Raw genomic sequence first — 16,052 nt, 5'->3', positions numbered from 1 at the left:
GAGACTCTTAAAAACTGAGAACAAACTAAGGATTGATGGGGGGTGGGAGGGAGGGGGAGGGTAGGTGATGGGCATTGAAGAGGGCATCTTTTGGGATGAGCACTGGGTGTTGTATGGAAACTAATTTGACAATAAATTTCATATAATAATAATAACAATAATAATAATAATAATAATAATAATAATAATAAAAATAAAAGATCTTCCTACAGAAAAACAAAAATTTCCTTACAGGGCACTGTGTACTTGAAATGCTCACCATCAACTGGCAGGTGATTGCACAATTTCTCAATTTCTTCCTCTTCAAGTGGGAATTCCATATTTTCAAGAGCATCATCTATTTTATTGACATTAACCTTTCCTCCTTAGGAAAGAAAGAGATAACAAAATAAATTTGTATTTATGCCAAAGAGGGAGAACTGCTTGGTCATACAAATCAAGAAACACAAATAGGAAGTAAAAAGCAGTGTTACCATTAAGTTCTCAGAGTGATCAAAAGAATTAGCTAAGGATTAAGAATAGAAAAATTCTCCCTGTCAATTTTCCAGAAAACACACTTATAGCAACGTGTATGATGAGTTTACCCAGAAGAGAGAGAAGAGCAGGCAAGACTGATGAGTTATAGCAAAGAGACAACCAATACACAAATTTCTTACCATTAAATAAGATTTGAAATTTGCTACAGTGACAAAATAGTGTAGGTTATTTTCCCAAATGTGACTGTGTACAACCAAGAATGATAGCTCATTAAAAAAAACAGAATAACATAATTAGCAGTCTAATCATTGAGAAATAAGAGAGATTTTAGAAAAGTAAATGCAAAAGCTTGAAGATGTTTTCTCTTTCTTGGCATGCTTCTCACTCACTTCTGTATGTCTTCACTCCATCCATCAACCTTTTTTTATACACCTTATTGTTATCTGTAAGATAAGGGTCAAATTTGGTTGACTAAGAAGTGGAAACAGAGAAAGGCAGTAGCATTTAGTTATTTGTAGATTTTTACAAGTTATTACTAGTTATAATTCCAAAGAAGAAGGAAGCAAAGAGATGACTAAGATTCTCAAGGTAACTATTTATCTCTGCATCTGAGCTACTATTGGTAGAACTCTAACATGTTAAAACAGATTTCTTTCTTTCTTTCTTTTTTCTAAAGTGTCCCTCCTTTCCCTACTACAACTGTTTTATCACCTTTTTCCTACCTTTAGCTTTAGACTTGTTATAGATGCTGGTTCCAACATTGAAAAATGTTTATCCATAACAGCAGTACCCCAAAGAGAACATTACTCCCAAATTAATATTTAAGTGGTAAGGACAAAATATTTTATATCAGAAGTGGCTCGTTCTACATTTATTTTTCTCTTAATTTTTAAACACTGAGTATAATTGACATACAACATTGTGAAGTTTAGGGTATACAACATATTGATTTGATATATTTATATTGTAGTATGATTCCATTGTATCATTAGCTAATACCTCTATCACATCAAAAAATTATTTCTTTTTGCAATGGGTAAAATTAAGATCTGGCTACTTAGCAACTTTAATGTTTACAATACAGTTTTGTTTTCTATAATCATGTTCTGTATACTAGATCTCTAGGACTCATTTATCTACTAGTTGTAAGTATGTATCCTTAAACAACATCTCTCCATTCTTCCATGATTCCCCCTACCACCCAGCCCCGGTAACCAGCATTCCACTGTCGAGTTTTTTTTTTTTTTAGATTTCACATATGAGATATCATTCAGTATTTGCCTTTCTCTGCTTCACCTATCTCATGTAGCATAATGTCCTCAAGGTCTACCCATGTTGTTGCAAATGGTAGGATTTTTTTCTTTTCTCATGGCTGAATAGTATTCCATTGACTATAATACACCACATCTTCTTTATTCATTCACTCATTGATAGGCACTTAGGTTGTTTCCATATCTTGGCTGCTATAAATAATGCCGCAATAAACATTGGAGTGCATAAATCTCTTTGATAACCTGTTTTTACTTTTTTCAGATATATATCCAGAAGTGGGATTGTATATTGTATTGTAGTTTTATTTTTAATTCTTTTGAGAAGCCTCCATATTTTTCTCCATAGTGGCCAAACCAGTTTACAATTCCATCAACAGTGTACAAGTGTTCCGTTTTCTCCACATCCTCACCAACACTTGTTATCTCTTGTCTTCTTGATGATAGCCATTTTTACAGGTGTGAGGTGGTATCTTATCGTGATTTTGATTTGCACTTCCTTAATGATTAGTGATGTTGAGCACCTTTTCATGTACATGTTGGCTATCTGTATGTCTTTGGAAAATGTCTATTTAAATACTCTGCCTTAAATTTTTTTTAATATTTATTTATTTTTCATAGAGAAAGAGAGAGAGAGAGAGAGAGAGAGAGAGAGAGAGAGAGAGAGAGTGAGTAGGGGAGAAGCAGATAGAGAGAGAGGAAGACACAGAATCTGAAGCAGGCTCCAGGCTGTGAGCTGTCAGCACAGACCCTGACATGGGGCTCAAACCCATGAGCCACGAGATCATGACCTGAGCTGAAGTCGGACATTTAACCAACTGAGCCACCCAGGCACTCCTAAATACTGTGCCTTTAAAAACATTTGATTGTCTTTTGCTATTGAGTTGTGTGAATTCCTTATATCTTTTGAATATTACCTTTTTATCCTATACATGGTTTGAAATTTTTTTTTTCCATTCTGTAGGTTACATTTTCATTTCATTAATTGTTTCTTTTGCAGTGCACAAGTTTTATGTAGTTCCACTTGTTAAATTTTTTTGTTGTTTGTGCTTTTGGTGTCATAGCCAAAATACCATCGCTAGGACCAATGTCAAGGACTTCCTTCCCAATGTATTCTTCCAGGAATTTTACCAAATTGGGTCTTGTGTTTAAGTCTTTGATCCATTTCAAGATATTTTATGTGAGTTGTGTAAGATAGGGGTTAAGTTTTAGTCTTCTGCATGTATTTATCCAGTTTTCCCAACATCATTTGTTGAAAAGACAATCCTTTCCTCATTGCATGTTCTTGGTTCCCTTATCAAATATTAGTTGACTGTAAATATGGGGGTTTAGTTCTGGGCTCTCTCTTCTATTCCATTTGCATATGTGTCTATTTTTATGTCAGTACCATACTGTTTTAGTTAACAAAACTTTGTAATCCGGAAGTGAGATGCCTCAGATTTTGTTCTTTCTCATGATTGCTTTGGACATTCAGGATCTTTTGTGGTTCTATACAATATTTAGGATTGTATTTTCTATTTCTGTGAAAAATACCATGGAATTTTTATAAGAATTGCATTGAATCTAGAGACAGCTTCAAGTAGCATGGGAATTTTAACATTAACTCAATTTATGAGCACAGGATGTCCTTCCAATTGTTTATGTCTTCTTTGATTTCTTTCAACAAAGTCTTGTAGAATTCATTTTACAAATCTTCCACTTCCACTTCTAGGTATTTTATTGTTTGTGATGCTATTGTGAATGGGATAGGTTTCATTTATACATTCATTTTACTTTTTTTTAAAGTAAGCTCTATGCCTAATATGGGGCTTGAACTTAAGACTGTGAGATCAAGAGTCACATGCTCTACTGACTGAGCCAGCCAGGCACTCCTGGGATAAGTTTTTTTTTCTTCCAGATGTTTTATTGTTCGTATATAGAAATGCAACGGATTTCTGTTTATTGCTTTTATATCCTGCAGCTTAACTGAATTGATTATATCCAACACTTTTTCTTAGTTGAGCCTTTGAGATTTTCTTTTTTTTTTTTTTTTTTTTAATTTTTTTTTCAACATTTATTCATTTTTGGGACAGAGAGAGACAGAGCATGAACGGGGGAGGGGCAGAGAGAGAGGGAGACACAGACTCGGAAACAGAGCCTTTGAGATTTTCAATGTCACTTGCATTTCAATATCATTTGCAATTAATGACAATTTTGCTTCTTCCTCGCTAATTTGGATGCCTTTTATTTCTTTGTCATGCCTGATTTCTTTAGCTAGTAGTTCTGGGATTATGTTGAACAAAAGTGTTGAGAAGGAACACCCTTGTCTTGTTCCTAATCTTAAAGGAAAAGGTTTTGGTTTTCCACCATTGAGTATAATTGCTGTGGGTTTGTTGCATATGGCCCTTTTTATGCTGAGGTATTTTCTTCTTATACCCAATCTGTTGAGGTATTTATAATGAAAGGATGTTGTGTTTGGTCAAATGTTTTTCTGTATCTACTAAGATGATCATACAATTTTATCTTTCATTCTATTAATTAGTGTATCACATGTATTGATATGCATATATTGAGCCATATTTGCATTCCAGGGATAAATCCTACTTGGTCATGGTGTATAATCCTTTTAATGAGTTCTTGAATTTGGCATGGTAATACATTGTTGAGAATTTTGCATCTGTGTCCATCAGGGATATTGGTATACAGTTTTCATTTTTGTAGCAGGTGATGCTGGTCTTGTAGAATGAGTTTGGAAATGTTCCTTTCTCTTCAGCCTTTTTGGCAGAGTTTGAGAAGGAGTGGAATTCTTTAACATTCTTTTTTTTTTTTTGAAGAGACAGCAGACTCTTGAAATTTATTTTATCTTTATAATACTGACTAGTTTTGTATTGCTTACTTGTTGTCATACATATTACTTATCCATTACTTGAGACTCCTCTATCATCTTTAACATTTTTTTTAAGAAAGAGAGCGCAAGCAGGGGAGAGGGGTAGAGGGAGAGAGAAAGAGAATTTCAAGCAGGCTCCATGCTAAACCTGGAGCCTGATGTAGGGCTCTATCTCACAACTACAAGATCATGACCTGAGCTGAAATCAAGAGTTGGCCACTTAACCAACTGAACCACCCAGGTACCCCAAGAAGGAGTGGCATGAATTCTTTAAACTTTTGGTAATATTTGCCAGTGAAGCCATCTGGTCCTGGAGTTTTCTAGGTTGGGAAGTTTTTCATTACTGAATCAATCTCCTTACTCATTATTAGTCTGTTCAATTTTCTATTTCTTCTTAATTCAGTCTTCATAGGTTGTATGTTTTTGGAAATTATATATTCCTGTTATCTATAGTGTCAGTTGTAATTTCTCCTCTTTCATTTCTGATTTTATTTGAGTCTTCTACTTTTTTGAACCTCATTAAGAGTTGTCAATTTTGTTTGTTAAAAAATCAGCTCTTAGTTTTACTTATCTTTTTTATTGCTTTTTTTCATCTCTATTTCATTTATTTCCACTCTGATCTTTCTTATTTCTTCCCTCCATTAATTTGAGCTTAACTGTTCTTCTTTTTTTTTTTCTAGTTCCTTTAGGTATAAAGTTAGGTTGCTTATATGTGATCTTTCTTATTTCCTGAAATATTCATTTATCACTCTAAACTTCTCTAACAGAACTACTTTTAAAGAATCCCATAGGTTTTTTTTTTTTTATTTTTTTTTATTTTTTTTTTAAATTTTTTTTTTCAACGTTTATTTATTTTTCGGACAGAGAGAGACAGAGCATGAACGGGGGAGGGGCAGAGAGAGAGGGAGACACAGAATCGGAAACAGGCTCCAGGCTCTGAGCCATCAGCCCAGAGCCTGACGCGGGGCTCGAACTCCCGGACCGCGAGATCGTGACCTGGCTGAAGTCGGACGCTTAACCGACTGCGCCACCCAGGCGCCCCAAATCCCATAGGTTTTGTATGTTGTATTTCCATTTTCATTTGTTTCAAGGTATTCTTTGATTTCCCTTTGATTTCGTCAACCCATTGACTTGCCAAGAGTGTGTTGTTTAGTTTCCACACATTTGTAGATTTTTCAGGTTTCCTCAAGTTGTTGATTTCTAGTTGTTCATTGTCTTTGGATAATGTACTTCTTTCTTTTTTTTTTTAAATTTTTTTTAACGTTTATTTATTTTTGAGACAGCGAGAGACAGAGCATGAACGGGGGAGGGTCAGAGAGAGGGAGACACAGAATCCGAAACAGGCTGCAGGCTCCGAGCTGTCAGCACAGAGCCCGATGCGGGGCTCGAACTCACGGACCGCGAGATCTTGACCTGAGCCAAAGTCGGCCGCTCAACCGACTGAGCCACCCAGGCGCCCCGGATAATGTACTTATTTCACTGTTGAAAGTAGGACATTCAAGTTCCCTACTATTATTGTACTGCTATCTATTTCCCCTCTCAGATCTGTTAGCATTTGCTTAATATATTTGGATGCTGTGATGGTTTGTGTATATTTATGATTGCTGTATATTCTTGATGATTTTACCCCTTTATTATTATGTAATGACTTTCTTTGTCTCTTGTTACCATTTTTGATTTAAAATCTAGTTTGTCTGATATGATCATAGCTGTCCCTGTTTCTTTTGGTTTCCACTCACATTAAATGCCTTTTTCGATCTCTTTACTTTGAGCCTATGTGTGTCCTTAAAGCTGAAGTGAGTCTCTTGTAGGCAGCATATAGTTGGATCTTGTTTTTATCCATCCAATCACTTTTGACTGGTGAATTCAATCCATTCACATTTAGAGTAGTTATTGGTATGTCAGAACTTACTAATGCCATCTTATTAATCGCTTTCTGGCTGTTTTGTGTTCCATTGTTTCTTTTCCCTTCTGTTTCTGCCTACCTTTATGAATTGGTAAGGTTTGGTGGTGGTATCCTCTGACTCCCCTCTTTGTATCTTTTGTAAATTAAAATTTTTTTTTCAACGTTTATTTATTTTTGGGACAGAGAGAGACAGAGCATGAACGGGGGAGGGACAGAGAGAGAGGGAGACACAGAATCGGAAACAGGCTCCAGGCTCTGAGCCATCAGCCCAGAGCCCGACGCGGGGCTCGAACTCACGGACCGCGAGATCGTGACCTGCTGAAGTCGGACGCTTAACCGACTGCGCCACCCAGGCGCCCCTTTTGTAAATTTAATCCAGGTTTTTGCTTTGTTGTGACACCATAGGGTTTACATAAAATATCTTATAGATAAAACAGTCCACTTTAGGCTTATGGCAACTTACTTCAATCACCTACAAAGGCTCCATCCTTATATTTCTCAGTTTCACATCACTGATGCTACAATTGACCTATTTTTAATATGTGTATTTGTTAATTTATAGTAGTTATAGGTATTTTTACTAGTATTCTTTTAACCTTTATGCTATAGTTGACTGATTAACACACCATTCTATTATAGAATTGGAGGTTTTTAAAAAAGTCTAACTGCATATTTTTCACCTTTGCCAGTATGTTGTGTACATTTGTATGTTTTCAGGTGACTGGATAGTGTCTTTTCATTTCAGCTTAAATAACTCCATTCAGTATTTCTTGGCCAGACAGGTCTATTAGTGGTGAACTCCCTCAGCTTTTGTTTGTCTGGGAAAGCCTTTATTCCTCCTTCATACGTAAAGGATAACTTTGCTGAATAAAGTATTCTTGGCTGGCAAATTTTCTTTTTCAGCACTTTGAATCTGTGATTAAACTCTGGAGTTTCTGCTGAGAAATCTGTAGATAGCATATAGTGGGAGTTCCTTTCTGGGTTACATTTGTTTTTTACTGCTCTTTTCAGGACTTTTTATCAATGATTTTTAAAATTGAGATATAATTGACATATAACATCATATTAGTTTCAGGTTTACAGCATAATAATTTGATATTTGTATAGATTATGAAGTGATTATCACAAAAAAGCTAGTTAATACTATTGATTTTTGACTGTTTCAATATAATGTGTCTTAGATAAAGTCTTTTTGCATTGAGATAATAGGATGATCTATTATTAGCTTGATGGACTTGGATGTCCAAATCGTTCCCCAGATTTGGGGGGTTCTCAACTATTATTTCTCTGTTCTCTGCCTCCTTTTCCCTTTTTTCCTTCTGGGAACTGACTATTCTAATATTTGTCTTTTGATGGAATTCTGTAGCTCGCATAGGCTTTCTTTGCTCTTTTAAAATCTTTGTTTTTCCCTCTTGCACTCTTGGTGGGAATGAAAACTGGTGCAGCCACTCTGTAGAATAGTATGGAGGTTCCTCAAAAAGTTACAACTAGAACTACCCTGTGATCCAGCAATTGCACTACTAGATATTTACCCAAAGGATACAAAAATACAGTTTCAAGGGGCACCTGGGTGGTTCAGTTGGTTAAGCATCTGACTTTGATCTCACAGTTCATGAGTTTGAACCTGCATCAGATTCTCTGCTGTCAGCACAGAGCCTGCTTCAGATCCTCTGTCTCCCTCTCTCTCTGCCCCTCCCCTGTTCTCTCTCTCAAAAATAACCAAACATTTAAAAAATACAGATTTGAAGGGACACATGCACCCTGATGTTTATAGCAGCATTATCAACAACAGCAAAACTATGGAAATAGACCAAGTGTCCATCAATTGATGAATGGATAAAGAAGATGTATATGTACAATGGAATGTTACTCAGCCATCAAAAAGAATGAAATCTTGCCATTTGCAATGACATAGATGGAGCTAGAGTGTATTGTGCTAAGTGAAAGAAGTCAGAGAAAGATAAATACCATATGATTTTCAATCATATGTAGAATTTAAGAAATGAAACAGATGAACATATGGGAGGCGGAGGAAAAGAGAGAGGGAAACAAACCATAAGAAACTTTTTTAAAATTTAATTTATCTTTTAAAATTTACATTCAAGTTAGTTACCATACAGTGCGACAATGATTTCAGGAGTAGATTCCTTAGTGCCCGTACCCATTTGGCCCAACCCCCTCCCAGAACCCCTTCAGTAACCCTCTGTTCTCCATATTTAAGAGTCTCTTATGTTTTGTCCCCCTTCCTGTTTTTATATTATTTTTGCTTCCCTTCCCTTATGTTCATCTGTTTTGTATCTTAAAGTCCTCATACAAGTGAAGTCCTATGATATTTGTTTTTCTCTAATTTCACTTAGCATAATACCCTCTAGTTCCTTCCATGTAGTTGCAAATGGCAAGATTTCATTCTTTTTTTTTTTTTTAAATTTTTTTTTTTCAACGTTTATTTATTTTTGGGACAGAGAGAGACAGAGCATGAACGGGGGAGGGGCAAAGAGAGAGGGAGACACAGAATCGGAAACAGGCTCCAGGCTCTGAGCCATCAGCCCAGAGCCCGACGCGGGGCTCGAACTCACGGACCGCGAGATCGTGACCTGGCTGAAGTCGGACGCTTAACCGACTGCGCCACCCAGGCGCCCCAAGATTTCATTCTTTTTGATTGCCAAGTAATACTCCATTGTATATATATATACTATATGTTCTTTATCCATTCATCCATCGATGGACATTTCGGCTCTTTCCATACTCTATTGTTGATAGTGCTGCTATAAACATTGGGGTGCATGTGCCCCATTGAAACAACATACGTGTATTCCCTTGGGTAAATACCTAGTAGTGCAATTGCTGGGTCGTGGGGCAGTTCTACTTTTAATTTTTTGAGGAACCTCCATACTGTTTTCCAGAGTGGCTGCACCAGTTTGCATTCCCACCAGCAGCGCAAAAGAGATCGTCTTTCTCCACATCCTTGCCAACATCTGTTGTTGCCTGAGTCGTTAATGGTAGCCATTCTAATAGGTGTAAGGTGGTATCTCATGGTGGTTTTGATTTGTATTTCCCTGATGATGAGTGATGCTGAGCATTTTTTCATGTGTCTGTTAGCTATCTGGATGTCTTCTTTGGGGAAGTGTCTATGTCCTTTGCCCATTTATTTCTTCACTGGGTTATTTGTTTTTTTGGGTGTTGAGTTTGATAAGTTCTTTATAGATTTTGGATACTAACCCTTTATCTGATATGTCATTTGCAAATATCTTCTCCCATTCTGTTGGCTGCCTTTTAGTTTTGCTGATTGTTTCCTTCACTGTGCAGAAGCTTTTTATTCTGATGAGGTCCCAATAGTTCATTTTTGCTTTTGTTTCCCTTGTCTCCAGAGACGTGTTGAGTAAGAAGTTGCTGCGGCCAAGATCAAAGAGGTTTTTGCCTGCTTTCTCCTCAAGGATTTTGATGGCTTCCTGTTTACATTGAGGTCTTCCATCCATTTTGAGTTTATTTTTGTGTATAGTGTAAGAAAGTGGTCCAGGTTCATTCTTCTGCATGTCGCTGTCCAGTTTTCCCAGCACCACTTGCTGAAGACTGTCTTTATTCCATTGAATATTCTTTCCTGCTTTGTCAAAGATTAGTTGGCCATATGTTTGTGGATCCATTTCTGGGTTTCCTATTCTGTTCCATTGATATGAGTCTGTTTTTGTGCCAGTACCATACTGTCTTAATGACTGCAGCTTTGTAATACAGCTTGAAGTCCGGGATTATGATGCCTCCTGCTTTGGTTTTCTTTTTCAAGATTGCTTTGGCTATTCGGGGTCTTTTGTAGTTCCATACAAATTTTAGGATTGTTTGTTCTAGCTCTGTGAAGAATGCTGGTGTTATTTTGATAGGTATTGCACTGAACATGTAGATTGCTCTGGGTAGTATTGACATGTTAACAATATTTGTTCTTCATATCCAGGAACATGGAATATTTTTCCATTTTTTGGTGTGTTCTTCAACTTCTTTCATAAGCTTTCTATAGTTTTCAGTGTATAGATTTTTTACCTCTTTGGTTAGATTTATTCCTATGTATTTTATGGTTTTTGTGCAATTGTAAATGAGATCGATTCCTTGATTTCTCTTTCTGTTGTTTCATTATTGGTGTATAGGAATGAAACCGATTTCTGTGCATTGATTTTATATTCTACAACTTTGCTGAATTCATGGATCAGTTCTAGCAGGTTTTTTTGGAATCTTTTGGGTTTTCCATAGAGTATCATGTCATCTGCAAAGGGTGAAAGTTTGACTTCCTCCTGGCCTATTTGGATGCCTTTTATTTCTTTGCGTTGTCTGATTGCTGAGGTTAAGACTTCCAATACTATGTTGAATAACAGTGGTGAGAGTGGACATCCCTGTCATGCTCCTGACCTTAGGGAGAAAGCTCTTAGTTTTTCCCCATTGAGCATGATATTAGTGTTGGGTCTTTCATATATGACTGTTATGATCTCAAGGTATGGTAAGAAATCCTTAAATAGAGAACAAACTGAGGGTTGATACAGGGAGGTAGGTGGGTGATGGGCTAGATGGGGGATGGGTATTAAGGGGGGCACTCGTTATGATGAGCACTTGGTGTTATATGTAAGTGATGAATGACTAAATTCTACTTCTGAATCCAATATTGCACTCTATGTTAACTAACTAGAATTTAAATTTTTAAAAAGGAAAAAATATTTATTGCTTTTATTCTATGTTATTTCAAAACTTCTATCCTCTGAGTAATTTATTCTTTCTTCCATTTTGTATGCCCTGCTACTGATGCTCTCTATTGCATTTTTCATTTCATTCACTAAATTCTTTAGCTCCAGAATTACTGCTTGGTTCTTTTTCATAATTTCAATTTCTTTGGGAAAGAACTCAATTTGTTCTTACATTTATTCCTGATTTCACTGAATTTTCTTTGAGTTTTCTTGTAGCTCATTGAGTTTCTTCAAAACAATTATCTTAAATTCTTTATCCACTAGATGTCAATATGCATACCTTTGAGCTCAATCTCTGAAGAATAATAATTTTCTTTTTATGATGTCATATTTCCTTGATTTTAAATTTTTCCTGTGGTCATGTGTTGCTACTTTGGCATTCGAAGGAACAGACACCTCCTTAGCTCTTTGCCTGTTGTCTTCAGATGGGGCGTTATATTCTATGGCGTTGTTATTATGAGTTTTTCCTTTGTCTTTGTGAAGGTATGCTTCCTCCACTCTTCTTGTTCACTTTGTGGCCAAATTTAATTTTAATTTTTTTCAACATATTTTTTAAAATTTGAGCATAGTCAATACATGTTACATTAATTTCAGGTACACAACATAGTAATTCAACAACTCTCTCTGTTATGCTATGTTCACTACAAGCGTAGATACCACCTGTCACTATGCAGCACTATGACAATACCATTGACTATATTCCCTATGCTGTACCTTTTACTCCCATGATGTATACATTCTGTAACTGGACACTTGTAACTCCTACTTCCATTTTGCCCAACTTCCACTCCCCCTGCGCCACAGCAACCATGTTTGTCTCTATTTATAGGTCTGATTCTGCTTTTTGTTTGTATAATCTTTATTTCTTTTTAGATTCACATATGAATGAAATCATATGGTATTTATCTTTCTCTAATTTATTTCACTTAGCATAATACTCTCTAGGTCCATCCATGTTGTTGCAAGTGGAAAGATCTCATCCTTTCTTATGGCTGAGTAATATTCCATTGCACATATACACCACATCTTCTTTATCCATTCATCTATCATTGGACACTTGAGCTGCTTCCCTATCTTGGCAGTTGTAAACAATGCTGCAATAAACACAGAAGTGCACACATCTTCTCAAATTGGTGTTTTTGTTTTCTTTGGGTAAATACCCAGTAGTGGAATTATTGCATCATATGGTATTTCTATTTTTAATTTTTTGAGGAACCTCCATACTGTTTTCCACAATGGCTGCACCAGTCTACATCCCCACCAACAGTGAATGAGCATTCCTTTTTCTCCACATTCTCACCACTACTAGTTATTTCATGTCTTTTTGACTCTAGCCATTCTGATGGGTGTAAGGCGAGATCTCAGGGAAATGCAAATCAGGACCACAAAGAGATGTTACCTTATACTTGTCAGAATGACTTTGTGGCCAAATTTTAAGCTTTTATATATATATTTTAATGGTCTTTAGAATTCACCAGGTTGGCTATTGAAAACTTTTGTTTTCCACCAGGTGGCGCTCTAGCTCAAGTTTATGGTTTCTCCCTTGCCACTCCTGGCGGTTTTCTGAGCATGCTTACTACTGGAAGTCTCTCTAGAGGACGCAGTTGTCACTCCTGCACAAGGAGCTAGCAGCAGAATAAGGGGAGGTGTGGGCTTAGCACTTGGGCATTGGGATTCTTGAGAACCATAGGGAGATCCCCAGGTGTATTCCCAGAGACTCATGGGTCGACTTCCTGCTGAGCACAATCTCAACACTGCCAGTTGAAATTCATCTCTGCCTTTAAGAGTTCCCGCCTTAGTCCCCTGGGTGCTGGTGGAGAGAAATGGGTTTTCCCAGCTGGTCCTGCTCTGCTGGGGAAGCCAGGCACTCAGGCACTCACTCACTGCTTTCCTTTCCCCTAGGGGAGAGGTCACTGTGGCCTATACATCACTCCTGTGCATTATTTGCCTCGGGGAGAGTGGCGCCAGGGAAGTTTCTCTTACTGCCTCCGCTGTGACCAAATTCGTATTTTTCTTTCTTTCTTTTTCTCTGATGGTGTGTTGGGAGTCTCCCTCCAGCAAGGCTAGACTTCTGCAGGTTCTCTCTCATGCCTGGGTCAGCACTCATCCGATTTTTGCCTGACAGCACTGAGAGAGATGTACACAATTTTGCCGGAATTTTGTGTTGTACGCAATTTGTACGCAATTCTGTGTTGGCTCTGCAGCCCCGTATGGAGGCTGGCTGTCTCTTGCGGGTTGCACAGGTGGGTGAGCCTCCTCCTGGGTCCCTTGGAGTAAGGTGCTAGTTCCCGAAACACTCCCAAAGGCACTCTTGTTTGTGTGTGAATGTCCAATTCATTGTTTTTGTTTTTAAAGTTTTATTTAAGTTATCTCTACACCCAATGTGGGGCTCCAACTCAGGACCAGAGATCAAGAGTTTTTTGCTCTTCCAATTGAGTCAGACAGGCGCCCTCTAATTCATTGAGTAAGAAGGGTGGTTAAAAGGACAAAGAGCTTCCATGCCATGTTGCTGATGTCACCCCTTTTAAAATTTTTAATAGGACTTTAAAGAGTTATACTTCGAGAATTTTATACAAAAACTCTTAAGCCCAATATTCTCTGAAATCCACAGCAATGCCTGAAATGCTTACCATCCAATGGCAGTATGTTCAGTAGATCCTGGCTTTCTTTATTTGTTAACTCAATACCTACATTTTTCAGATAAAGTTGTGTGTCACTGGCATTAATTTTATCACCTTTAAAAAGATGGGAGATAAGGTATGTGAACATTTTCATGCATAACAATTCTAATTTAAGAAAATTATAATAACATAGCAGCATCTCAACTTGCTAGAGATATAACTTCAGAACAAGGATACAGGGAGGCTTGTCTAACTGCATCACAAGAAGGGGTTAAAAGATAACATGTCTCCTTTAAGCCTTGTCAAAAGAATGCTTTTATTTTTTATTTTAATTTTTTTTAACGTTTATTTTTGAGACAGAGAGAGACACAGCATGAACGGGGGAGGGGCAGAGAGAGAGGGAGACACAGAATCGGAAGCAGGCTCCAGGCTCCGAGCCATCAGCCCAGAGCCCGACGCGGGGCTCGAACCCGCGGACCAAGAGATCGTGACCTGAGCTGAAGTCGGACGCTTAACCGACTGAGCCACCCAGGCACCCCAAGAATGCTTTTATTAATGCTCTAAAAAAGGGGGACAAGCCAACCAGCCTATAATAAAATAGACTTCTTAAAAAATGATACTTCTAAAACCATAGGTAATAAGAAGTCCATCTATATTCTTAAAGACAAACACGCCATCAGTATATTGGTGAAATAAGGCTTGTGTATAGTTTGGAATACTGGGATATACGATTAAAATATGGTATGTACATACAACAAAGGATCCTGATTTTACATTTTTTCCTCATTACTTCTCACTCACCAGAAAATAAATTTGCTGTCCTCATAAAGGAGTTCAGTGAAATCCTTCCACTCTCTGGAATACAAATCATAAATTGTACACAAACAAAACATGTATTGCTATTGGGAATAGGACGCCTTTCTTCCATGAAATTTTCTAACTTCTCATTCCTTACATAGAGGGAATTTGTTGATTTTTCATTTTCTTAAACCATCCAACAACCTTCTAGAATTCTAAAGAGGGTGTTTTAACATGCTAAATCAGATCTTTAATTCTTTTCCACTTGACCCTTTTCACTTAAAAGATATCTCTCTGGTGCCATATTACTGGTCTAAAGTCAGATATCACTGAGCTTCTATTTCAACCCAACCCGACATTCTTATTTGTGAAATCAGAATATGATCACCTCTGGTTTGTACACTACTTGTCAGACAATTCCAAACCTTTTTTTTTTTTTTTTTTTTTCCTCCTCATATGGTTTTGTCAATCTCTGACCTTTTTCCAGCATCACTTCTATTGTTTTCCTCTGAAGTACTGTTTTGCTTTTCCTAGCTAAATTGTAATCTACCAGCGCCCTATTGATCCTCACATGGTATTAACAATAATAATCAGAAGTCCTATTTCTCATCCTCGAGGATTATAACTCTACAAGTGCTTTTAACTTTCTAAGTGAAATTGAATAAGAATACTCAGATTTCATGAGAAGATTTCAAAGATTTTTCTGAAAGGAAGTGGTAAGTGAAATACTCACTATCAATTTTCAAATGATTCCGTAGATCTTTGATTTCTTCATTTTCAAGGTCATAGTTCAAGTTTTCCAGAATGGTTTCTAGTTTATTTTCTAAAATTTTCCCTCCTTAATAAATAAAGAGGCAAAACAGAAATGTGAAACTATGCCTATTATTAAAAGAATTCTAGTTAAGTCTATGCACCAAATCCCAATGGGGTTGGGGGAGAAAAGCAAAGTTGCCATGCAGATGTTCAAGGAAAACATAAAACTAAGGTGGAGGGGGACAGGGCTGGGGAATGTGAAGAAAAGAACATTGTCCTTACATATGCTATAAGACACCCTGCTAAAATTTGTTATAGAACATAAAGCAAGGAAAAGGAATGAAATTTCTTATTCGTTCTTCATTTATTATTCATAATGGAGGAATATGTCCGAAACAACAGCCACGATTCTGGCTGCTGAGTTTGAAACCTGCCATTATAACAGTAAACCATTTCTACACACTTAGTGGTTACCTGACCTTGAATTATAAGTCATAAAGGGGAACAAAAAGGTTAATAACCTAACTGTTAAATATAACAGAGTGGTTAGGAATAGGAGTTCAAATCCTCTTCCTAAGTTCAAACTGTGTGACCTTAGGCAAGTGAGTTAATACCTCCCATTTGTAAAATGGTGCTAATGTA

General features: G+C 37.0%; 1 long non-coding RNA gene across 1 annotated transcript; it reads right to left on the bottom strand.

Annotated features, from left to right (window-relative positions):
- Positions 1–865: 865 nt before the first annotated feature.
- Positions 866–14,714, bottom strand: LOC116737755. Its single transcript, XR_004342890.1, has 3 exons — positions 14,661–14,714; positions 13,869–13,973; positions 866–920 (listed from the first exon to the last, which is right to left on the bottom strand). It is a non-coding gene; the product is annotated as an uncharacterized LOC116737755 (long non-coding RNA).
- Positions 14,715–16,052: the final 1,338 nt, after the last annotated feature.

This window comes from Lynx canadensis, chromosome E1 (genome assembly GCF_007474595.2).
Source record: "Lynx canadensis isolate LIC74 chromosome E1, mLynCan4.pri.v2, whole genome shotgun sequence".
Taxonomy (NCBI): Eukaryota; Metazoa; Chordata; class Mammalia; order Carnivora; family Felidae; genus Lynx; species Lynx canadensis.
Note: the sequence above shows the minus strand (reverse complement) of the source record. Positions and strands in the feature narration are given on the sequence as shown.